This window comes from Homalodisca vitripennis, chromosome 4 (genome assembly GCF_021130785.1).
Source record: "Homalodisca vitripennis isolate AUS2020 chromosome 4, UT_GWSS_2.1, whole genome shotgun sequence".
Lineage (NCBI taxonomy): Eukaryota > Metazoa > Arthropoda > Insecta > Hemiptera > Cicadellidae > Homalodisca > Homalodisca vitripennis.
The window spans coordinates 122750966-122758728 of record NC_060210.1 but is presented as its reverse complement, the minus strand read 5'-3'; positions in this window follow the sequence as shown (position 1 = coordinate 122758728).

Below are 7763 nucleotides of genomic sequence, written 5' to 3'. Positions count from 1 at the left end.
AATAGAATAATTATTTGATAAATTATAAATTAAAGTTTATTTATTATTTTGTTATTCAACACTTTAGGAAATTTGATACTAAACTCTTTAAATGGTCATAATGCTTAAGCCAAATATGTACCTTACTCTATTAGTTTTTACCACTCAGTTTGGCTATAAGACACAAATCTATGATTTTCCTGAATTATTGTGTTGTAATCTGAACCATTCATGGACCATGATTCTAACGGTCTATGAACAACACATATCAATAAACATAAACAATTTTGGTAGATCCCTTGGTGTATTTATTTATCTTCTTTTCACCAACACCCTGAAAAGTTTGTAAGGTGTTGAAAATATACTACAGGAGTCAATAATTAGTTTTCATCTTTTCCCAAAAGAAAGAAAGAAAGATCCTTTTATTGTGGATAAGAATATATCCCATGAAAGTACAAATATAATTTGAAATTTAATCAGAACTGATTGATATATACTCATATATGGGTTGGTTTTAGCTTCTTTAATAATTTCATATTAATCTTAGTTTTTATTTGTAGAAAGTTTCCAATTCCACTGTGTCCAGGACAGGCAACAATTCAATTTTGAAAGCTCCTGCACTCTAGTTGCATTTGGAGTTCTAAAAGAAAGAATACTGGGTCCCTTGTTTTATACTCTGATCACAGCTGATTGGCAACAGATGAAGTAATAATCATTTTCACTGTATCACGTACCTCCCATCCTTTACTATATGTATTTGTTACTTCAAATAACTAAAAATAGCAAAATAACTAAAATATGTAGGTACATTCCTGGACAAAGTAACAATAACCATACACCAGGACACTGAGTCCTCCAAACTCAAACTATAGATAAAGGGTGATGTGTCACTTATATCGTAAAAAATACAACTGATAAGTTACCAAGGACAGGGAAAAGCCATGGAAGATGATGGCACAGCACGTTGCCAGCACAACATTGCATTAAACTGAAAAATCCATGGTTCACTTAGCGTCCCGATGAACGGTTCCAAGGTTAAGCTGAATATGAAAATATTAATTTTACCCCCAAGTTCAAATTTGCTATACCATACATGATTACAAAAACAAATTATGTAGTATTGTAAATGAAGACTGTAAAATTAAAATTTGCCTCTTCCCTCTCAGTTTATATCTGAACAGCGTACAATCAAAATTCCTCATACATTTTCTTGTTGGTCTTTGATACGTAAGGTATACTCAAGAATTCTGTATGTCCTGCTGTACTTCATTTTTGTACATAAACAACCCAACCAAAAACCTTTTTTTTCGTGAGGGGATGAAAGAGCAGAAAGCACTACCTTTGTACATTGTTGCAATCAGTTCCTGAAAATTTCAAACTATGTAGTAATGGCATACTTAAAATGAAATAATGCCTACAATAGAAATCTACTTGTCTAGGTATTATATAATACTCGTATCTGTATAGCTGAATTTTCTAAAAAATACAATTTAAAACTAATTTAGCTCACATGGGGCATACTTTTTGTATTTTATGGCAAAGAAATGTATAGCCTATAAATAGTATATTCAATTGTTAAACACATGATGCCAAGTCTCTTGCTTACATGTCACTCTTTCGTCTAACAATAGTATATGACACTTGTTTAGAACTTTTGATATACAATATAACAGTGAAACAGTAGGATGCTTACGTAGCAGTAAGTAGATCTGCTGAACTGTAAATTGAGGCCTCCTCAGCAGACAATGTGAGGGAGTTTGTGAGTCATCGTTTAAGGCCAGAGCTACTGAGTATTCATTGTTCACAAAATAATTTTGACTTTAAAAAGACTGATTTTTATGCATCTAAACATTTACAATTTTGATAACAGAAGTTGTAATAAAATAGCACAATCAAATTTTTTTTAACATCCTAGCAGTGTGAGGAAGGAAATATAAGGTGAGTTTTCTGTATACAGTGTTTATATATAAAAAAGTTAACTTAACTAACATTTTTATTCTTATATGAAACCTACACTTTTATTCATTTTACTAAATAAATTAAAGCAATCATCGAATAGCTTTCGTAAACGGTTAGCGACCTGATTTAATAGCCACTGGAATACAGTTACTCTTGCTTTTTCCTGTAACTTTCTGTACTAACGTTTTTGTTGTAAATTTTGGTTAGTTGAGCGGAAAATATGGCCAGATCAAGTCATGCGCTTCACAACAGTGAAATTGATTTTTAAATGATTTGTGATGGTGACGATTCTAGTGACAATGATATTGTTGACAACTTTGTCATGAGTAAACACATTAATGTTAGGAGTGATGGTAGTGGCGGTGAGTCTGGTGTAGATGACCTTGGAACTGCTTCTGCCCGATCAAAAGCTCAGGCTCGGCACCACCATACTTTGCCTGTGCTCCTCAGTCTGTATTTTATAGTTTATTTTTAAATATTTATTATTAGGTTTGAATAATAAATGATTAAATAATACCAAAACATGTGTTAAGTCGTGAACGCCATGAGTCACTCGCTACGAGTTGATGTAGCGAATTAATATGGTTTAGTAGCACCGTGACCGCCTGAAGTTATTACGAGCAGAAGAGGGTTAAATTTCCAATAATAATAATGTCATAAAGAACCCTACTTAAAACTTGAGGAAACTCCTCTGTATTGTGAGCCATACGCTTATTTTAACTTTTTTGTTCACGTTCTGCACCCAATTGTTATTGATCACCCACTCTGTTCATCATGAACCTTCTTTCAACCTACTTTAAAAGGTTTTACCATTTGAATATCTCTTAATCACTCATCCACTTCACTAATCTGACAGTTGATTTCAACTGTTTTCAAACCTTACGCACTTACAAAACAAATAACGACGCATATAAATGGCATTTTAAATGTTTATAAACAGATGTAAACAATCAATTGTTACGCAACAATGTTCATGGCTTGCAAACAGATGTAGATACACATGTATAAGCATGGGGGATACTAACCACAGCACTGAAGTGGAAGAATTTTTAAATGGTACTGAATTTCAAATTCAGTTTTCTTAATATTGAAATTATACAACTGTCTCATATTTAAGCACAGTGATCCTCATATGACCAAGAAAAAGAGAAATGACACCTTGAAGTCTTTTTATTTTTTAGAGTATTATTACTCTTAAAAATAATATTTTGCTATTTCTTTTGGTAATTTGATAAAGATGTCATCCTTTAACAATATGTCATCTGATAAATCAAATAAATGGAACAAAATTTTGAAATTTAAGGAAATGCTATTAAAGAATCTTAACTATAAAACAATTTGAGCATATAAATTTTGCTTAACATTTACTCATATTTAAAATTCACATTCCACTGTAAACTGTACAGTAAATTTCTTATACTTTTGGGATTTCTTTCTATGTAAATAATGAGCTATTCTTCATATTTTTACTCGAATCAAAAGTCTACATAATTTTTATTCCAACAGCAGTCTGTATTTTACAACTTTTCAGTGTAGGACCACAAGCTTTTACACAAAGAGCTTTTACAAGCTTACACAAGCTTTTACACATTATGTGTTATCCATAATGCATATATTACACAAAACATGATAATGGTTGGCTAGTTTTCTTGTAATATTTTAAAACAATTTTAAAGCTGTTATAAGTTTTAAATATAAAAGTACTCACTTTATAACGAATTTCTGTATGATGAAGTGGTGATGAGACTAGGATGCACAATTTAGCTATCCGTCTGACAATAAAACAGAATTCACTTATCAGTACAGGACATCTACTGTAGTAACATCCTGCAACGGCTGTTAGCTGGACAATCAATGTTCTTTTTCAATGTCATCAGCTTTTAAATATATCCAATTAAATATTCAGTTATACCACGCATATATTTGTCCATAAAAATTCTGCAATAAATAATAAGAAATTGTATTTATTTCATACAAATGGCTCTTATGTACATTACAGTACTTTCACTAGTTTAAGATAAGCTAAAATGACAAGACAAAAAATCTCGTATGAGTAAATAATGAGAACTATGTGACATTTCATGTTTTGTCAGAAAAGTGTTACGGTTTTAAATTCCAAAGATTCTTAGTTATAAATGGCAATTTAGTACTTTTACTTGAAATTGTATAATTAAATCAAATTGCAAATAATATTTGTTATTTTATTAACAATAATTTTCTCTATAAAACACTATAATTTTGTATAAATCACCACAAAAAGACAGTAATAACTTTTTTTAAACAAACGTGTTTAAATATGTGACTTAAAAAATTTTCATTTTATGACCATAAACACAAGCTCTATAAAGACATGTTACATACACTAATTACAATATATTTTAGAAAACAGTATTGTTATGAGTGATCTGTAAACTTGTTACAATGATCATGTGTTGAGTTGTGTAAAAATATTATTCCCTTAACAGGAGTAAACCTGTTAACGAGTGCGCACGGCATTTGCCGTGCCGCTATGACGGTCCATACTGAGTGCCTCATTGACCAGTGACAGACTTTTAGGGAGTAAAACAAAAAAAACTTTTAAATGTTAATAAACTTGTTTATTGTAGTTTAAATGTATATAAAAATACATTGTAGATTGTTAAAAAACCAATAACCTCGTTTTAAAACTTTGCTAGTGTGTGTGATACTGCTCAAAACAAGGATATATACAAAGGGCGACCTCACATGTTGAATATTCATAGTTGGTTTCTTTTCTTCTTTGTCCAGTTCGAGTGGTGTGTTTACATGCACACATAGCACTGCCTGAGTAGTTTACGCTTCTTTGTGTCATTCTGGGGAAGTGGCCTTATAAAATGGCGACCTTGGAGGCGTAGCGGGTCTTGTGTCCCACCTCCGTAAAATAGTTTTTAAAGTTATCATCAGGTGCCACCACGATACAGGACTAGCAACACTGTACAGCGACACTATTAGGAATAACTGAAAATTTCCATAAATCTCCGCTCGACACCACAATAAGTCAGTGAGAACGAACTTACAGTCATTAGTCTGCAACGGAAAATGCTGTGCTCCCTCATACGGGACCAAACGGCAAATGCCGTGCGCACTCATTTGGGTATGTTTTGTTGTACTCGTCAACAGGTTAAACAACAAAATAAATTCTTTAACAGCAAAATATTTTTTACTTGCTCTTGCACTATTCAACAGAAATATGATAAACAGCATATTGATGCACATCGCTCAAATGGTTATTAAATTCATAGAATCTTGAAATTAGCACATTTTTATCCTGATTTATTAGCCTGATCCTATTAACCCTTTGAAACCCAGGTGATGATTTATAGGTACTAAACAAATGTGTGAGCAACCAACAGGAAACGATTTATCCAATGCCGCTACTTTAAGAGCGTTTATCGGTCTCAAAACCTGTATTCATTATATCCGTGAACCTGCAGATTATTTTTCACTAACTGGCATGCCGTCTTAGCGCAATTTGCAGACATTTTTTCATAAAATAGGAAAAATAACAAAAATATACACAGTAAAATTCCATTTATCCGGCACCCTATAGTTCGGCACGCTTAGTAATCCGGCACTAATGTCTTTTGGGTAAAGTAACATTTTCCTGAACAACACAAAACATGAACCATTTAACAAGTAACAATGTTTTTTCTGTTCGTGGTGAACACAGCATTTAGTTGCACATGAAGAAGAGGTTAGACGTCAAATTTGGCCGACTTTGGGTAATATCAATTAGACTCGAGTCACGTGTCGGCTGTCAGCCAGTGTAACCAGTTGCACTTGAGTATCAATTCAATTGAGTCTAGTAACGGTAAGTCAATCTCACAGTTAATGTGCTCAGCACACGTTTGTGATGAAAGGACGACTCTAAACGACTGATATCTCCCACTGCCTTCTGACATAGGTAACCAGTGTCTAGAGAAGCTGGCAGGGGCAGTAAGGTATGGGGCTGTGATGAATGCACCCTCGAACTTGACCGCGTTCTGTTCAATTACTGTGATGTGTAGACTACACACTGTAAATAGACCATTTCAAAAGAATAGTTCTTGTTGATCCACATACAACGAGGACTACTTAAAGGTTATATATGAATAATAAAAAATTTTTTACTGGGATTGTTTATTTATGATGTCTAGATTATTTTTCTGATACATATCCAATAATCCGGCATATTTTATAATTCGGCATGCCTCTAATCCTGACCATGCCAGATTAAGAGAAGTTTACTGTAATAAACTATTTATACATGATATTTTATGATTGTAGCTGCATGTCATATGATTTTCAGAATTGCAAACATAAAAAAATTTTATGAATAAAAGTTTTCAACGATATATAAATGTATGTAAAACAACTCTTTTTCTTTAATTTGGTATGCTACACATATCAATTGACCCTTTCATAACAATCCTCGCTAATGCATCGTGATCATGATTCTAAGCACTTCTAGGGTTAAAGTCATGTTTTTGAAGTGACATATAGACTAATTATATATTTTACATGGGCCTATATCATATTTATTTAATAGTATACATACTCATTTTGAAATAAATTTTTAAAACAATTTTAGTAAGTATCTAGCTATCTCCTGTAGAACTCAAGCTATTGCAATTTGTTTGTAAAACCATCGAAACAAACCACAGCAAAATAGGATTTCCAAGGTGCTAAATCCTTTTTAAAAATAGCCCTGACCATGGGTTGAAGATTATTCTGAAACCTTAAAATATAACCAATACTTTTGTCTACTATGGTATATAAGAAAGGATAACACCATATTACTTTGGTGAGTTTCCATATAAACATGTTTAATAGCGTATGTCAAAAAAATATTGGCAAAGAATAATTTATAAATTCATATCTTTACTCAAGAGGTTTAAACCAAATCAAGTAATGCACATTAATGGAATGAAAAACAAGTTTATTAAATAAATAAATGCAATCTTTGGTGTAAAATCATAAAATAAATTTAAATCATATTATAAATATAAACCACCAGTTCTATAATAAACATTAAATGTGATTAAATTATATTACAAGGGCGGTTTGATAAGTCAGTGACAAAAGTCCCACTGATTTAGTTTTATTCATTCAAAAATTAATAAAATAAATTTTTTTCAGTAAATAAACGTTTTATTTTTCAATATAATCACCTTTTAGCTTGATACATTTAGTCCACAATTTTTTTAATTTTTTTATTTCCTCATATGTTTCAGTAATGACTTCTTCATTCAACCCAAATCTCCTACCGCCCAGCCATTTCTTTAAGTTTGGAAACAGGAAATAGTCGCAGGAGGCTAGATCTGGAGAATATGCTGGATGGAGTAGCAGTTCGTTGCCCAATTCATGGATTTTTGCCATTGTAACAAGACAAGTGTGCACACGTGCATTTTCTTTATGGAATAGCACTTTCTTCTTTGCCAAATGCAGCCGTTTTGCTTCAAATGAACGTCGGATCTATCCAAAAGCTCTGAATAATATTCACCAGTTATCATTTTACCCTTTTCAGGGTAATCAATGCTAATGACACCCTGTGCATCCCAAAAAACTGTAGCCATAACCTTGTTGGCTAACTCATCTTGGCCTTTTTTGGTCCATGTTCACCCCCGAGCAAGCCACTGTTTCGATTGTTCCTTGGTCTCTGGCATGTTGTGGTGAATCCATCTTTCCTCCACAAACATGTTCAAAATGTTACAAAACGGCACCAAAACTCGTCCGGAATAAGGCTGAACATCGCTAAACACTCTTTTGAAGTGGTCACACGGTTGCACTCATGGTTGAGTGTAAGTGATAGTGGCACTCATCTCGCG